This window comes from Abramis brama (genome assembly GCF_963993115.1).
Source record: "Abramis brama genome assembly, chromosome: 18".
NCBI lineage: Eukaryota > Metazoa > Chordata > Actinopteri > Cypriniformes > Leuciscidae > Abramis > Abramis brama.
Genome location: NC_139980.1, coordinates 8,945,106 through 8,964,000, shown reverse-complemented (window position 1 = coordinate 8,964,000; position 18,895 = coordinate 8,945,106). Strand labels below are relative to the sequence as shown.

Below are 18,895 nucleotides of genomic sequence, written 5' to 3'. Positions count from 1 at the left end.
AATTCATACGAATTAGCCACCTCGTAAATTTCGTACGAATTGCCATGAGATCGGGTTGGTATTCCCATACCTTCAAGCACCCTGCTCAGACAGAAATCACATGTCATCAGCGCATTTCAGCGCATTTCATGCTATGTAGTGTTAGACAAACGTCAGTCACCGAGCACCGCAACCGACACAGCAGCCACCTTCTACAGTTCCTCCTGAGCCAAAACAATGAGTTTATGCTGCATTCACGCCATAAATACTGTCATTTGGAAGAGATTGAAACCTGTGACATTATACTCAGAGCGGTTCGTAACTTGAATTTATGCTATTTAATGGAAACACTATCAACGCCGAAATGAATCTGCAGCAGTCAGGTGATACAGGTCAGTGCTCTTTAAGTTGTTTATAGTCATTATTATTGTAATGTTATGTGCTTTGAGACATGAAGTAGTTTAACGCCGTCTCTCGTCACACTTTTGTTTGCTCCCTGCTGTGTTTTGAAGGAGGCATGGTTTTGGAGACGCTCTGAAGGGAGGGGGGGATCTTATGCTTTTAAAGCTAGCTTGCTATTGCTAGTCTTTTCGATAGATAGATAGATAGATAGATAGATAGATAGATAGATAGATAGATAGATAGATAGATAGATAGATAGATAGATTTGTTACTTTAAGGATTGATAAATGTATGTTGTAGTTTTGGGTACTTTTTGTTTTGAATGATTCTTTGTGAAGGGATTAAAGGATTAAAGCAGCACTGACAGACCTCTCCAGGACAAGCGTGGGTCAGAAGTTCAGCGCTGCCCAGGGGTGTGAGGTTTACACACAGCCAGGCCCGAAACAGGGCTATGATGGGCTGCCAGGGGCGGCCGCCTGGTCTTCATCACTGCCAGAGACAGCACTCACTGCATAGCAGGAGATTAAGACATCCTGCTGTCTGTCGATAATGGCAGAGGATACTGGTTGTGGTTATGAAGCAGGGGCCAAATGTGAACACGCCATAGTGGAGATGCTCAAGATGAACACCATCTGCAGAAGACTGGACAGGACATGAGACATCTGCAGTAATGACCTCATAAACTAATGTAGCTATAACTGCTGTTTAAGACTGAACAGTTTCTTCAAACTCAGCCACTGGAATAGTTGCACGTTTCTGAGGTAACTTGTAAACAATTTAGTTGCTTTAATGGATGACAACATCACTTTTAAAGTTCCCGATGTGTCTGTTCCATCATTTGTTGGACCTGATAGAGCAGTCTAGTGCCTCCTGTCAGTGTCATGTCTGTCAGGATCCATCTCTATCCAGTCTTTTTTTCTGCTCTCATTTCCTGTCATATGATGACCAACAAGGCTACACAGGGTGTCAGTACAAGACAGACAGCATACTATCATTTCACAGACATGGGTTATTTTTCCAGTAAATGCAAGCACAAGACTACAACATGTAAAAAATGTCATGCTTTGAAAATCTGAATTACTCTGATAAATTATATATTGAGATATATGAGCTGATTAGAACAGACCTATAGTTTTTTAGAATTTCTTCACTACTGATATTCACACTGAAGTGGCAGATTAAATTTAACTAAACAAGAAATTTAACCATGAAAAGTGACTGTAAATAAATTTAGCCTATAAATTTCCATTTCAAATAAATGCTGTACTTTGGTGTGCCGACTTTTTTTCAGTTTTTTTGTTTTGTTTTGTTTTTTGTTTTTTCGAGCACACAACTTGAGCATTTTTGCCAGTGATGTGCATGCTTTTGTCCCGTTTTTGATAAATATTTTTGATCAAATAAATGTGCCTTGGTGAGCATAACTTCTTTCAAAAACAGATTTTTTTAAATGGTAGTGTATAATTATAAATGTCATCATGTTATTTTTTGTTCACATTTTGTAATGTTTCAAACAAGACTTCCCTTACACATTCCCAGAAGTGAATTGCTGGCCTAGCCTGGCAAGCCAGACCCACATCAAGATGTTGGGTCTGGGAACTCACCATTGGCACAGCGGAGCTAGATGATAGATTAAACTTTTGCCGTATCTGGTCGGCAAAACTACACACACATCTTCCTTTTTTAAGAATGACTTAAGTGCCGTTCTTTGTTCTTTTCTCAAAGAAAAGCTTAACTCCAAGTCCTCCAGAGTCGCGGCCAAAGCCAATTCGAAAGCCTGCTGTTCGCCAACAGCAGCAGCCATTCTTTATTTTCAAGTAGCAGGGAACAGTCGCAACTCTGTCGTCATTATGTTAAGCCCGGCCGCCGACTCTATACACGATGTGATTGGCCTGACTAGATTTTGTTTTTTCCAGCTCGAAAGCCAACGGAGAGTTGCTAGACCACCCTGGCTGCAAAATAAAATTTGCTGCCGCTATAGGGTGCGTCCAGATTTCTAGGCTATTGCTGGCCTACATACATTCAAAATCAAGTTGCTTTTCAATAACAAAGCTATTTGTAGAGAAAATGGCAAATGAGTCTTATGTGCCATTAATTCCATGCCAGCCTACTGTGATGTCAATGATTTTACATAAAATAAATATCAAAATTAAAATATAAAAAAAATATATATATATTTGTGATTTCTGGGTTTGCATATCTGTCAGAAACAACCTTATCCTGACTAAGTGGCCAGTTCTTGGCCAAAATAAGCTGCAAAGAAGATTTAATATGTTGATAGTCAAAAGTCTACCATTAATGATCTAAGAGGTCAATTGGGTTTATTTCCAATAAGCATATTCACATTGCTGTTATTATTTGGCCTAGTGGGAGCATAAACTGAATGGGATATGCAGGGATTGAGCCCTAGGGGACTCCACAATAATGCCTAAATAATGCAAAAGAGCCATTTCAAGCCTCATGAGAGATATAACAGTAATTCAACTGCATGAGATGTTTAGGAGGCCATGACCCGATGAAAGTCATTGAAAACTATATCAAGAGCAGCTATGGCTAATGCCAGACTCTATGTGCACCCAAAGCTTCACACATAAGCAAAGACAAGCTGCCAGCTGACAGTACTCAACATGACAAGGTGGAATTGCTCATGCCATGCAACAGCATCTGACCTCCATCCTGGCGAGAGAACGAGAGATAGGATACATGACACCTATGAACAGGTGGCTCGATTCAAAGCCACAGAAAGAATTCACCTTTTTCCAAGAGTATGTTGAGGTAAATGTATGTCACACACCTATCAAAGCATCACTGCCAACCATCTCAGGTCTTTCTGAGAAGACTCACCGAATGAAATCTTATTGTTAGCAGAGTGAAGCATATGTCAATTTAGCTCATTCTTGTTCATACTAAAGAACTACCCTCTTTTTCTACTGTTTTGTAAAGATATCTGTGGTACAATATGTTTATGTTCTATGTGCTCTTTCTTGCATTTGTTTCTGCGAGGACTTCATTGCGGTGACTACACGATCACTGTTGTTACTACTAATAGCATATGATAGTAAATTAAGTCCAGACCACCAGCGTATTTGCAACAGTTCAATGAGCAAGAAATAAATATTGAGTAACTTACATTTTAGACGTGATATTACCACTGTTTTTGCTCCACTAGCGAAAATAGTTCCATACAACGTCGAAGTAGAATGAACCGTCACTCGATTTCTCCCTCTGTCCCTTACCAGTCTAGAACTAACAGTTATATAAATAATATAGAGGTCTATTTCTCTATAATAACCTATAATCAGAAATATAATGTGTGGTAGGCTACTTATTTAAACTAGGTATGGGCCTAGTGTAAATTCAAAAGGTAAAATAATTACTCGACTTCTTATTTGAATAATATTATGTTACATTTGCATTACCCTCAAAACTGATTATTTGCTTGGTATTAAATTGGTACTTTCTCCTTAAAGAGCATCTTGCAGGTTAGAAGACCCAACAAGTCAATGTATAGAAAAATAATGTAGGAACTAGATTTTCTTTTAAAAAAAATTATAAATACACTACAGTGGCTTCTGGAGTCGTTTTTGTGAGAAAATTTTACTTCCGCATCTGAAAATGGGCGTGACGGGCGAGAGTCGTGACGTAGCACGAGGGAGAGCGGTCGATTCAAACAACAGGGAAAAATGGATTGCAATGACATTTCGGACGCTGAGGAAATTGTTGACGGACCACAGCCATACAATTATGAGCCTGCTAGGCTGCCAAGAGAGCAGGGACAGGCCAGGATTAATGTTAGACAGAACATATTGGAACTTACAATAACAGAAACTAAGCTTTGATCAGGCGTTTGTCATGCTCATTAATATCCGCCCAGACTAACGTTACGTGATATAACTTAGCGGTTTCTCATCGAGAGACATTTATTCCTGATACATTTTTTGTTCCATAGGTGCTTGTGTGGGAAATGCGAGGCAATGTTTACAGCTGAGGAAAGTCAGTGTTGCAGGGAGGTGGATGCATACTGGGCCTTAGTGGAAAATGCCAAACTTCCATGGTTGCAGTTAGTGTTACTACAGTAAAGCCATGGTGAATGTTGCTGATCTGTGGACACTGGATAGTTGGTTCATTCATTGCACAATGTTTATTCCTGGTTTCCACGTCAGCGCTGTTTGATCCGTTAATAACGGAGAAATGTGAATATTTCTCACTAGATCTCGCAGCGGTGTTATTACTTCTGTGGCGAATTCAAATGCTTTATTTACTGGATCTCGCAGTTACAGTGTTGCTTGATCAGGCTCGCGCTGCACTGGTCCAAACTGATAAACGGTCCACACAAACACAACAACGACTAGCTCAGTGTCGTTCCGCTTACATTGCGTTTGCCAGTTGATGTTGTGCTCGCGCCTATATCCGGCGGGAGAACCCGAAGATGCGTGCACTGAAGGAACCGCACCAGCTCTGAGTCTCACCCGGTTCTTACTTCGGTATCCCATGTCGAACTCCATCATATCGCCGGGACGATAATCCTCCGATCTGAAGTGAATGCTACACACGACCGCGTTTTCCGAAGCCGACGCGGAAGAGAAATCCCGTCTCTTCACCTGCACAAACCGCACCCAGGCACGAAAGATAGCACCGTCCTTTTTCTTGTTAGGAAACCGGTGGACTCGATGTCCTGTCAGGCTGGAGTTTTTGCAAGCTCCACAAACACAAAAATTTACCATGACGATGATAAATTGTAATACAAAAACTACTGAAAACACACTGACTCATGACCGCTCTTACTGAATACCAACCTACTCTGCACTGAGCTGCGGCAGAGCACAGCACACGTCTCCCTCGTGTGACGTAAAATGACGCGATGTTGAAAAAAAGCGGTTTGTAGGCCTACGAGCAGGCAAAGAAACGCTCACTTTATCTACTAAATTGGTGTCCTTATGTCGTTTTAAAACATTTTAAATCCTGCATTATCTTTTCATATGGTATTTTCATACACGGTTATATATTCATTTAGATTTTTTTTTTACATGCAAGATGCTCTTTAACAACTGGATCCAGAATCAGTTCTTTGTTAACTGGTAAAATTGCTTTTTGATGCATTTTAGAGGTTTCCATGAGCAAATCATGAAGTATCTTATCTTATTTCAGTGAAATAGCTTCCTTGTTTTGTAGCTTGGTTAGGGTAGCTCGCCCAGCACTGCTGCTAAGTGCTTAACTGATCATCAACTGCAACTACTTCTTGAGTATCGAGGCACAGAGTGAGGATTAGAGACTGAGTGGTAAGGTAGACTGCATGATAGTGAAAGGGGTTTGAGTCTGATCCCAGAGCAGGGTTTATGTGGTGCTGTTAACTGAGATAACCAAAAGGTGCTTTTGGGCTTATTGACATGGACATCATCATTGCAATTCTGATAGATTTTTCCATTTGAGGCGGTATTGATTGAATCTCATAGTAACTTTTCAATAATCCACTGTTTGACCTCTTACAATGAAACGTGACATTGTGGCTAAGATTGTGAATGATTCTGCAGAATCCTTTTGTTTTATCTTGGAGGAGGAAGTCATTGTTTAGTTGGAATACAGCCTGAATTCGTGTCTTAGAATATCAGAAAACAGGTCAAGGGTTAGATTATGTCACCCTGGACCTCCCTTGTCAAATTAGGTTTCCTGGAAAACGAGAATATTGTTAAGCTGATGTAATAAGCATTAAAACACGACCATGACAGAAAAATATTTTCTTTAAACTAATATAACACAAATTCCCAGATCAAATTACTTCAGCCATGCTTACTCTAGTCTAGAGAGACATAATTACATCATGGCTCAAACACAATTTCTACTTTTTAAGATTTCATTTGTCACATTCAGGCTCAAACAATAAGAAATGCAGCTTTGCTAAGCCTCCTTTTGAGCCTAGCAAAGGCAGACTGAATCTCCTTACAATTCCTCACAGCCAGAGAGGTTATTGAGTTAAGTAGCTGTTTTGACTCGAGAGGGAAGACAGTTAAACCTCTGAGAAACAGAAGTCACCTGCTGGTCAGCACAACCCCAGGGCAAGCACTGGGGGACATTTTAAACCCAAAATTCCAATGAGGAGACGCCTTCATATGGTGAATCCAAACAATATGTCACAGGGATCAAGCATATAATGTTAACGCTGTAAAGCAAATTGTTAGCGGTGCAGTATTTTATTATGTACCCACTGTTACCTCACGCTGAGCTCAAGGATTCGCTTAATCTACCCACAAACGCATGAGGTGTGTCCTGAGCTTCACAGGTAGGGAGAATTAGTGCCTGTCCTATGGTTCCACAGTGTGTGATGAAGATGCCCTGATGCTTATCAAGGAGATGCTTTAGCAGTTTAGCTACTGAATTTAAAGGGATGAAGTATGCCACAGACTCACAATCAGTAAACATGTAAACATTTAGATGTAATATAACCATGTTTTGCTTGTTGGAATTGTAAAATGTTGTTAAAAATGTGGTATAATACACAAAATAACAACTCAAATATAGCTCATTAAATATCGTTTAATTTGTGCTTATATATAATTTAATATACCTATTATGCCCCCTTTTACAAGATTTAAAATAATTCTCTGATGTCCCCAGAGTGTGTATGTGAAGTTTTAGCTAAAAATCCCCGACAGATCATTTTTTACAGCATGTTAAAATTACCACTTTTTGGGGGGAGCAAAAACACGCAATTTTAGTGTGTGTCCCTTTAAATGCAAATGAGCTGATGCTTAACATAGTTATAATTAATCTCACTGTCATCTTGCTGTTATGACATGCATTCATGTTACGAATTTGATGGCAATAAAGTTGAAAAGACGGATGCGACTCCCAGATGTATGACTGAGCATCCTGGACTGGAGCCTGTTTGTTTAAACGTGCATTCTCTTCAGAACGCATACAGTATTTATCGAGCCGACTATGGAACCTTATGGCTATGTGGAATTGTACTGAATAGTGTTTGAAAATTTTATGTCACGTTTTTATATCAACCTAATGAAATGCAGCCAGGTATAGTCTGCAAGTGCACAGACACAATTCAGGAAAACACCCTATACTGATGTAAAGTTATTTTAACAGCAATTACTTCACCTGCACAACATTCCAAGAAATGGGAACACCACATTTTTTGGGGCAAACCGTAGAATGACACTATGAAACGACTCCAAAGATGAAGTCTGGTGATGCAGACTCAGTTTGGTGACGTCCTTCATAATCCACTTGTTTGTCATGACTATCTGCAGCTTGAAGAATGCTCGAGTTCCTATAAAAAGGATTTTAAAAAATGCATTACTTACAACTAATAATTTTAGGTTATTTATACTTATACTGACAGTCCCTTTTTTGGTAAATGGCGTGTTGCAAAAAAAGAATACTTTTTCACAGTATCATACCGACAACAAGCCACTTGTTTCTGTCTCTACTTCTCTTTTGAGGATGTAGACAAGCAAGAAAGTTTGGATCCTCATTGTTAGCGATCGCCCTCGCGATCAGAGGCATAATAAGACCAATGCGACAGGAAATCCCAATTAAGGTGAATTTATTGTGAAGACAGTGCAAATCCAACGGCAAAAACAAAAAAAAACAAAGAAAAAGAAAAACTACAAAAATAACATAAATATTTACAAGTTTTTGTGGGAAGGTAGCCACAACAGCAGTTGTATCGTTTGGTTAACAAACTTTCTGGAACAAGTTTCTATGGATTTGCTTCCACTTCACACAACCAACCTGACCCTCCTGCACCATGCTTTCTGGCAGCCATTTATAGTCTAGGCCACACCCTGGAATGTACCATTCTACAGGTAAGTTTTACTTTCTAACATATGTACTTCCAACCACCTAATGCATATTAAACAACATCCATAATTAAATTACACAGTAACAAGAACATGCAACTATGATGCAAAACAATGAATTAACAATTATAAACCTTGCTTTACAGGAACATTTGGAAACCCCCCCCCCCCCCCCCCCCACAGTCCATTCATGATCACGGGTTTGCTCCGTGACACTCATGTATGTGTATGTTCCTGACATGGTTCAGAATCGATCTCCATTTAGCCAATCTTTCTGGTCCAGTGGTTGAAGATGATGCAGTCCAGTAAATTTGGTTTTTAATGCTTCTCTTCCATTTCCGTAATTTTTCAGTCTTTCAACTTGCAAATGTTTTCAAGTTGCCTCGCAATCCCTGTAAATGAAAATATAGACAAGCATTTTACCACTGAGAGTAAATACAGTGATGTTCAGAGTTTGCCAGTACTAAATATTTGTGATATTTAGTACTGGTGTACATAGAAAAGAATCTTCTGAGAATATAGTCGTATATGGTTAGAAGATGGCTGTGTCTCATGTGACCTTGTTATTTGTACACGCTGTGACTATACAAATCACAACATGTAAATAGGAAAATGTTGGCGTTATTTTGTCACTTATTGGAAGCAGTAGGCTAGATGTAGCCGTTTACCTCCAGTATTTGTGCTAAGCTAGGCTAGTGGTGGGTGCGTCAGACAAAGTTATGGCACGCACGGAGATGAGAAGGGTATGTGGACTTATCTATCTCTGGGTGATACGGTGAATAAGCTAAAGCCCCAAAAAGTCAGTGTGTTCCTTTAAGTTTGGCAATGTGGTGCATCCTCAGTTTGTGAAAGACTCACAACTAATGATAAGAGAGAAAAATTATGGTTGTCAATTCCAAACTGTGTTTCCTGTATGTGCTCCTTGAGAAAAAATACATCTTCTGAACCAATCTCAGCTCTGACAAACTGATTGATCAAAGACACTCTGACCGGTTTCCCAGAGGATGACTGGCGAATAAACCGCTCTGCTGATCTGACCACCTTCACCGTACCTTCAGAGGGAATCATCAGCCCTCCATTGTTTTTCAGTGAAAGCAAGTGGTAGTTCTGATCAAAAGACGCAGGTACAGCATCTGCCACCAAGCTAGCATGGCATACATCACAGGAAAGCGTTCTCAAAATCTGACGCACCACAAAACCTGAAATGTACTGTACACAAGGGCATTGTCCACAAGGCTACCAAAGCGGGTTGGCAGGTAGCTATGGTCACACACAAGTGCAGAAACGTTTGCAAAAGGGGATGGAAGCTCCTCAGATTCATCTACTGCTAGAGATGACATTTCGATCTGTGACACGGTCTCATCCTGTGGTGCCACATTCCCTGATGTGCTTGGAGAGACACCGCACCGGACCATGAGATGCCGGAAAATGCCCTGGAACTGTCCTGCAGTAGGATTGTTATTCCATCCCCCTAAAAACCAAACACAAACACACACATACACACATAAACATGAAAATTCGCTGATAATTCACCCTAAGGCCATCCAAGATGTATATGAAATCAGGGTTTCCGTGGGGCATTAAAAAGCATTAAAAGTCATTAAATGGATTTTGCGAAAATTAAGGCCTTAAATGGCATTAAAAAGCATTAAATTTTAATCCTACAGGCATTAAAAATGTAGATAGTTTTGAAGAAAATTTTATATTATCAATTTATTTGAACATAGCCTTCATAATTAATAATTTTTATTTGCTGTCGTAAAATATGTACGTTAATGTGATAAACACGCGGAACCAGTTTGGTAATTGCTTCCGGCCAGAGAAAAATTGCCGTGATGCGGAGGTGACGTGGGTCATTTTGAAAAGCAGGAACAACAGGAATAAAACTAGACCAGAAAAATGGGAAAGTGCAAATTCCAGCAGAAGTGGCTGGGAGACAAACAATTTAGGACATGGTTGCAGTCCGTTGGTGGTCAAAATAAAGAAGGATTTTGCAGCATTTGTAAAAATGTATTTAAGTTGGGTAGCTAATGGGAATCAGTGCCGTAAAATCTCATATGCAGTCTGACAGCCACAAATCGACAGTAAAAGGCAGACAGCAATTAACTATGTGTAGTACTTTCCCTCATAAATTTGACATCCACTGTTAAATGCTTGCGTTTTTGTGCAGATGATTTGTTGACATGCAGTGTTGTCTCTTTTGACTGACTTGAGTGGTATAATTGTTGATTAGCCTATCTGTGTACGTGGCTTAAAAAACTATTTTATATATATATTCATCTACATCTAGGGCTTTCAACATTAATGCGTTAACGCATGCGATTCATTTTTGTACAGTTTTTGTGTACAGTTAAAATATTTTGTACAGTTAAAATATTTAACGCAATACGCAGCATCCGTTATTTTTTGTCATCTTTTGGGTAGTGTTACATTATATGATCCTGCTCTTATTCATGCAAATGCTTTTAAACGTGCTGCCTGTGGATGTCCTGTCTATGTGACACACACACAGAGAGAGAGAAAGACACGCTAGTATTGTGCGCGCAGACAGCCAAAATGTCTGTTTTGTCAAGTATCCTCATAACATAATAGCATAAAATTGGAGTTGTGAGAGAATGAGGCGCATGTGCAGCAGCGGCTGGTTTTAAAGGGACAGCAGCCAATAAAGCTTTCTGTCAGTAAAGTTAATCACAGAACAAAAGGACCAGAGAAAATTACTCAATTACGCTATTGACTAAAGAACTTTTGTAGCTTTAATAAGGATTCATCTATATTTAATTTATAATTTAAGCCATGCAGACTGTTTGATAACTTTATTCAGTTTCTATATATGTCCTACCTGTTAGACAGGAAGGGCAAAGGTAAACATTTATTATAGGTTTATGTGAAGATTGTTTAAGTTCACTTAAATTAAAAGTTGTTATATATTTTTTTTTAATCCTAATGTTAAAAAATGTATATTCTTCAATTACATTGTAATGTTGGATGCCATGCAGTACGGGCTTTTCCCAAACCACGGAAGTGACCTCGACGTCCGGGTTAGCGGTAGCATAAGCCATCAGGCAAGTGTTATTTAAATAAACTCCTGATGTACTTACAAACTTTCCAATGCCTCGTTTTATGAGTACACAACCTATTTGTACTATAGAAGTTTGGTACCATTCCGAGCATTATTAGTGGGGTAATTTACGAGATACAAACTGGGATCCATTAGCGCCTGCACTAAGCCATTCGGTTGATATCTCTAAATAAGCTCTAACTTTAATAATGTTCGACCAAGGGAAAAAAAGCTTCTGGGGGGGTGTTTGGCTCGAGGTCATGGTGTAAAGAACCCTAGGTTGAAATTACTCCGAACCATCCCTTTAAGAGTATAAATTAGTGTCAGGGTTAGGAACCTTTAAGTAAATGATTTACCTCTAGGGAATTAAAGGAGTAGTTCACTTTAAAATGAAAATTCTGTCATCATATACTCACCCTCATGTTGTTTCAAACCTGTATGAATTTCTTTCTTCTGCTGAACACAAAGGAAGATATTTAGAAGAATGTCAGTAACCAGGCAGTTTTTGGGTCCCATTGACTTCCATAGTATATTTTTTTCCTTCTATGGAAGTCAATGGGACCCAAAAACTGCCTGGTTACTGATATTCTTCTAAATATCTTCCTTTGTGTTCAGCAGAAGAAGGAAATTCATACAGGTTTGAAACAACATGAGGGTGAGTATATGATGACAGAATTTTCATTTTAAAGTGAACTACTCCTTTAAGCCAACTAAGAACAATTTTAGAACAGAACGGGAAAGGCTTAAAAATATGAACATAGTGCATACATAATTTGCCACCTGAAAGAACTGAAAAAATACTGAACAGAAGAATTCCAATAGAAACAAAAAGAGACAGTGAAAAGATCAGAATAAGGGAACAAGAGCATCATATGAACTTATGATGTCATGAACTTTTGAACAGAAGCTTGACCATTTTAAATAACCTCTTTGATTGATGAAAGGTTGTGCCATCTTTCATCACCAAACTGATCAAATATTTCCTGGCTCTCAACAAGAACTCCACTCTATCACTCCAATTCCAAGAGCCCAGGGGACTTTTGAACCCTTTGGCACGTGGATTGCGGCTGTTCATTATGTCAAATAGCCTGTCAATCATCTAAAAGCAAATGTTTGCATTAAGAGAAAGCATTTGATTCATCACCATTTTTGCATATGAATTCAGCCATTGCTTCACAGTGTTTAAACTGTGAATAGCCAAGGTCTCTCAATGTGCGCAGAGCTACAGCGACTGAGCGACTTAGTGTCTGTGCAGCCAAAGACACCTTCATCTTCTGGGAATCAAAACGCACGTGCTTGCCTGTTACCTTGTTGGCTGCATGCAGTCTATCTTTGACTTGAACTGACCAGTGCTGCTGGTTATTGGACTGTAAGCCTGCAACATATTTCGAGCCAGCTTCAACATGTGGCAAGCATCCATCATCACAAACACCTTCTCACCACCAGTCACTGGATGTGCGAAAAAGGTTTTTAAGGGCACAAGAGAGTTTGCCTATAACTGGCACCCAAGTTGGGTGTACATGCTAATATTAGAGGCATGTCCATCCATTGTGACACATATCATTCTTATTCCACGCTCATGCAGTTCCTTCAAGGCATGCACAATTAAGACCTTCTGTGTATCTGGTGACAGAGAGTATGGCTTACTTCCCACTGTCTCCTCAACTCTTTGTCTTTGGGAAACCTTCAGTGTGTGAGAAAAGTGATCTAGCCAACTATCTAACTAACTAACTGTTAACTAACGTTACAGTAATATTCACAATATGTCAGTCGCCTAACCCGAAACGAGTACTTGTCATAAAAGTCGGTTTTAAGAAAATATAGATGAATATTTAGATTTTCAGGAAATTTACTTTATAATATAAAATATAATATAAGCTAAAACTATAATATAAATCATGTCAACTCATGTCTCAACTTTCACAGCTAAGTTAACTAGCGACATCGCTAGCTATTTTAATCTGACTGACTCTAACCACTAACATTACTATTAACGTTACTATTACTATAACGTATACTATTAACGCAAACTAACATTACTATTACTAATTATATAATGACCAAATACAGCCAGAAACAAATGTTCAGTCTTACTTGTGGAAGGTACTGTAATTCACAAAGTAAGACGATTTGTACAGTCTCAAGCAGCACACGAAGCAGGCATTTTTCTCAATTCCCGTTATGAGAGATATAGGAAAGTTGCCCTCCGCAATATGGCGGCGCCGTTGACGTACGATCCAGCGGCCAATGGGGCGTCTATGTATTTATTATGTCCATGGGTGGTTCAGCCAAGATGGCGGCAAGATAGGAGGTGTTTATGAAGTGTCGTCGGGAAAGTTTTAGGCTGGATGATATTACAACCAACATAGCTCACATGTTTTATATGAATGAACAAATAAATGAGATTTGTGATTAATCTCTCACTTTGAGGTGAATTTATGGGCAGAAGAAAACAAACAAGCTCCATTTATAGTCAAAGATGGATCCTGTTCTAAGTGCATGTAACATTACCCTGGAAGCTACCTTTTCATCCGAGAACCAAAGCGCATCGAAGATGGAAGAGACAACGAACAAATGGTTTGACTCTCAACCCAAACTTTGTGATCTCCTTGCTACTCCTCTTCCTGACAACCCCATAAAGCCCAGTCTGAAAAAGTCTAAGCGCGAGTACAGTGAGTGTTATGACACATCCGCTGAAATTTTGGTGGCCATTCGCGAATTTCGCGATGAGATGTTCCCAAAAATTTCAACAATTGACAAGACAACTGCCGTTACTGCAAAGCAAATTGAAAGTTTGTCTTTGACCGTACATCAGCTTGTTACTGAGGTGACTACCCACAAGGAGGCATTGAAAGTCGTGTCTGCTGAGATCCAGGATCTTAAACAGGTGAACACAACTTTGAAAGAAGAGGTTGGAGATTGCAATCGGTACAGTTGGAGGTGGACGCTGAAGCTGCACGGGGTACAGGAAAAGGATGGAGAGGATGGCCGTCATGTGGTAATCAATATCCTTGGCAAGGTGGTACCTGGCATCAGTGAGAGGATGTAGGATGCAGTGGGTATCGCCCATGATGGTACATACAGATCTATATTTATCCTGTTTGCTCTCCGTCGTTACCGAGATGCTGTCTGGCAAGCTGCCAGAGGTTGTAAGGTCCTCCGCGACAACAAGCTGCGACTCACTGAGGCCTTGTCCCCAGAGGACAGGGTGGCAAGAGAAAAACTTTGGCCCTTGGTCAAGAAGGCCCGAGATGAAGGGGAAAAGGCTTCTTTCCGTGGATCATTTGCTCTTATTGACGGGAAGAGATTTGATTTCGCCAATGTGAAGTAGTATGCATTCTTCTGTTCTCTCCGGGTTGAGGTGGTATTCAGCTATTTTGTTTTAGCTGATTACCCTGGTAAATTAGTGCCTCATATTTGGCCAGAGACTGATTTATCAATGTTCCAATCTTCAATGCTTATTTCTAGACTTGACTCTTGTTAAGTCTTATATGTTTTGATTTTTGTTAGTACTGATTAATATCTTTGCACATTTTGCCAGTTCTTTTTTGGCATTTTCTTTATAAAGAATTTTTTATTATATCATATTTAAGAAGTGATAAGTTCATGATTATTATAGGTCATTTTGTTTGTTATGACCTCAGTTGGTTGTATATCATTCCTTCCAAGTTTCCAAGTAAAGTTTCCATACAGTTTCTTCAGTCGTTGGTACATACTTTATCCTTTCTTTTTGTCTTTTTCTACTTGTTATGGATTTCAAGTTTAAGTCATTCTCTGTTATGTCCTTAAATGTAAGAGGTATGCGTGATGTGGTAAAGAGGAAAGCTATTTTTTTATTTTGTAAAAGCTGCAAAACTGATTAAATATTTCTTCAGAAGTTGGATGTTAAATTCTGGAAGAATCAATGGGGAAATTGTATTTATTGTAGCCATGGTTCTAATCACTCTGCAGGGGTTTCAAATCTTTTGCACAAATTTAAGGGGCAAATTCTGGAGGTAATAACTTCAAGTGAAGGCAGATGGATAATTATGTCGCTAAAGCAAGATAACTCATCTTTTATTATTTACAATCTATGGCTGTAATTCCTCTCTGCTAACAAAATATTATTCTATCAAATTACTTGTAAATTGACAGAATTGCATAATAAATACTCGGGTTCCTTTCTAATTTTAGGCAGTGATTTTAATGAATGTTTAGATAACACACAGATTTCCTCCTAGAAGCAATCAAGGTCACAATATGAATAATAATTCTAATAATGTTTTATCAATATGTTCTTCTCTCTCCCTCACAGATCCTTGGAGTTTTTTTTCATCCTGACACACAAGACTTTACTTGGTCAAATGGTAAAATGTCTTTGAAATCTAGAATTGATTTCTTTTTAGTTTCATCATCAGCCCTGCAATTTGTTAAAGGTGTATCTCATTCGTTTGCCCCCCTTTCTGATCACAAACAAATAATTTTAAAATTAGGTTGTAATGATGAGAGTCCGAAGTTACGTGGCTATTGGAAATTTAATAACTGTCTTTTAAATGATAACATCTTCAATGATAATATATAAAATAAAATAAAAATGATATGTTTTCTGATAAAATTCATAACGAGTATAGAGCCAATAGGGATTTTTTTTAATACAGAGTAAAAAAATATTGAAACATACATTCATTTCATTAAAAAAAAAATTATATGTATGAGGAATACAGAGGTTTTGAAAAGAGAGTTATGAAAATGAACCAAACATCCAGGCACATACATGCAAACACAAAGCAAAAAATATCATACAAAATTTCTTTTAAAATTTAAAATTTAATTCTAACTGTCACCATAAAACAGGGTGGCCATGTTGACAGTAGCACCTCATTCCTTGTGCTTGGTGCCTGACAGAAAAAGGATTTTATTTGTTAACAGTTCAGCTACAAGGACTAAACTGTGTAGCATCTGATTAGCACTATAGCAGCCCAGCATGCGCTCAAGAGGGTCATATCATGTAATGCAATCAAGGAGCTTTCACTGTCAATCTGTTTGATTTAGATCACTTTTATAATACCAAGAGCTGTCTGGGGTGTCTCGATAAGAACCACTGTCACAGCTAATCTGGACGCTGCATGGGTGCCAATCATGGGGTTTATACTCATTGTTATTTGTTCAAATAATAATAATGATAGTTTAACATCATTTTATAATGATATAAAATTACATAAGTCGTTTACATTACGGTTGATCCATTTATTTGATATGTTACAAGGAAATGTCAGAACTATCACACTTTTTACTCAAATAAATGTTTCCCAGGGTTTATTTTTAAAAGTCAGTTTCTGATACGTTTAAGTTTTTACTGTAAAGGAAAAGCTACTAAATTATTTATTTGGCTGCCAGGGAAAAAGGTAAAGTCAATTTAGCATACGCAAAAATTCATAGCATGCACAAAAGCTGGTCTACAAACACCTTCTACTGAAGATTAAATCTGTCATTCCATCATTTCTGATTCAAAATTATGAATTGTGTAAAATTAAAACATAAAGCACTTGCGCCCACATATCAATGTGACAACATGTCCCATCTTGAAATATGAATATTTTAATTTAATTTAAAACTAACAGAGAAAACAAGCTCAAAACCGTAGTTACTGCGACAGCTTCTCCATCTAACAACTAGCCCAAGACAGTCTCCCCTGTATTAACTTTAACAACCAGCGCTGTCATATGCCATGCTCTAAAGCTGACAAAAGTGGGTATGATTAATTAGGTTGTCTCGGATTTACTTAAAAAAAAAAAAAAAAACATGTTGCAGCATCTGACAGAATCTTGAAGTTGAGTGCAAAGTTGCACATCTAACCCTCCACTCCATCACTTGCTAATGAGTGGGTACTTCTCGTAAACATCCAATCTGCTAGTCATAGAGAGCTAAACAGCAGGAGGCTGTTGCTAATAACGTGTGATTCTGGCATGTGTGTTTTACTGTGGGGAGCGAGCTCTAAATATAGATGCGGGTTGGGCGGGGGGTGCTCAGTTACTCTTTCTGGTGAGACTCTGACAGAAAATAGGTATCAGTTAAATCCTCTGAGGGAGCAGGCCCTTCAAATGTCAGGGTAACAGGAAGTTTTTACTCTTTTATGGAGAGGCATGTGTGGTTTGTCTCACTCACTTCGAGTCTTTCTCATTCTCTCTTTCAGCCTTAAGTAGTTTGAGGGTAAAAAATGCTTCATGTAATTGACCCTCAAAAACATCCATAAAATACCACCTTGAAGTTAGATGTTTGTATTGTCAAGTGTGAGGTTTACATCTTCTTGAGACTTTCTGGTTTCTGACAGCCAGAATTTTCACAAAGTTGTGAAAAATGTCTCTTCATATGCGTTCAACTTCTAGAGGTTACCTGGAGTTCACCCGAGTTTAAAAAGTCAAGTGGAATTTACTCCTGTATCTCTTCGCGACAATATGTTCTCATTAAGTCAAATTTCACACAAGTGGCCCAAGGGTACAACACACATTAAAGGTATGAGTGAGGCAATGTGCAGATATGCACATCTTCACCACAGGATAGCTTCCTCTGAGCTATGTTAAACGTGGCATTCTCACCCTCTCCCAGCTCGCAATGACAGGATATGTCCATTAGCTCTATATTAATGGGCAACACGTGTATTTTATATAGGGCATTTTGCAGTTAAAATTAAGGCTGTCAGTCCCTTATTTTGATTTTATTAAAGTCCCCCTGTAGTCAATAAATCTATCCCTTAAAGTGGTCTTCGGATGCAAAATTCACGTTTATATGGTGTTAAACGTATAAACGTGTCTTTGCAGTGTGTGGACACAACCACCATACAATGAAAAAAATCCATTCACTCCTTTTTTTTTTTAATCCTCAAAAAGCCTAAACACTCTCAATAATCAAGCTGTTTGGATTTTTTGAGCTATATGATGTCATAGTGCTCATGCTCCGCCCACGACCACTGACAGACTGTCCCGAATTAGCATATTTCAATTAACAGTTGCTCATTATTATTTAAAGAGACATGCACTGAAACGGGTTGCTGTGAACAGAGCTGTTTTTGAGGAGGTAAAAAGGGTGTTGTTTTACGCAACCATTGAGGAATTAGGAAGTATGTTACAAACTTTACATGAAGACCCTAAAGAATCATACCAACTTGTGGAAAAAGGGCATCCGATGACCCCTTTAAAACTCATCATTGATTACCAAAATGACATATTTAAACGTTTTTTCCTTGCCTTAAAATAGCTTGAATGTAACTCTACACCCTTGCCTCATTTGGTATACGTGGTTCTATGAATATGCAAATTATCTCCACCTCCACTCACACCAGCTCAGAGATTCACTCGTTGACGATCACACATTGGTTCACTGCAGTTTTAAGGAGAAAATATTCAGCAATGGTGTTGACTTATGAATTTGCACATGGTCTGTCTTAAAGCATATTAAAAACACCACATAGATATACAAACAACATTGAAACTTGAATTGCTCTAATAATAGGAAAACAACTTATATAGGAATTTACATAGGCTATGTTAGGGGGCATTATTAATTGTGTTCATTTATATCACATGTTTTTTTATAATACAGCTGTTTAAAATAAAATTGAAAAATTTGGTTTGGTCTATAAACAATTATACTGAAGTATATCCTAGCATCC

At 38.5% G+C, this 18,895-nt stretch overlaps 1 long non-coding RNA gene across 2 annotated transcripts in view; it reads right to left on the bottom strand.

Moving 5' to 3' along the window:
* Nucleotides 1-8,421: 8,421 nt before the first annotated feature.
* Nucleotides 8,422-18,895, bottom strand: part of LOC311069090 — a 53,109-nt gene continuing 42,635 nt past the window's right edge. The window contains exon 8 of one of the 2 annotated variants that reach the window (XR_014603472.1): nucleotides 8,422-9,660. This is a non-coding gene — a long non-coding RNA (uncharacterized lncRNA). The remainder of the gene's footprint in view (nucleotides 9,661-18,895) is intronic. The other variant, XR_014603473.1, reaches the window with a different exon arrangement.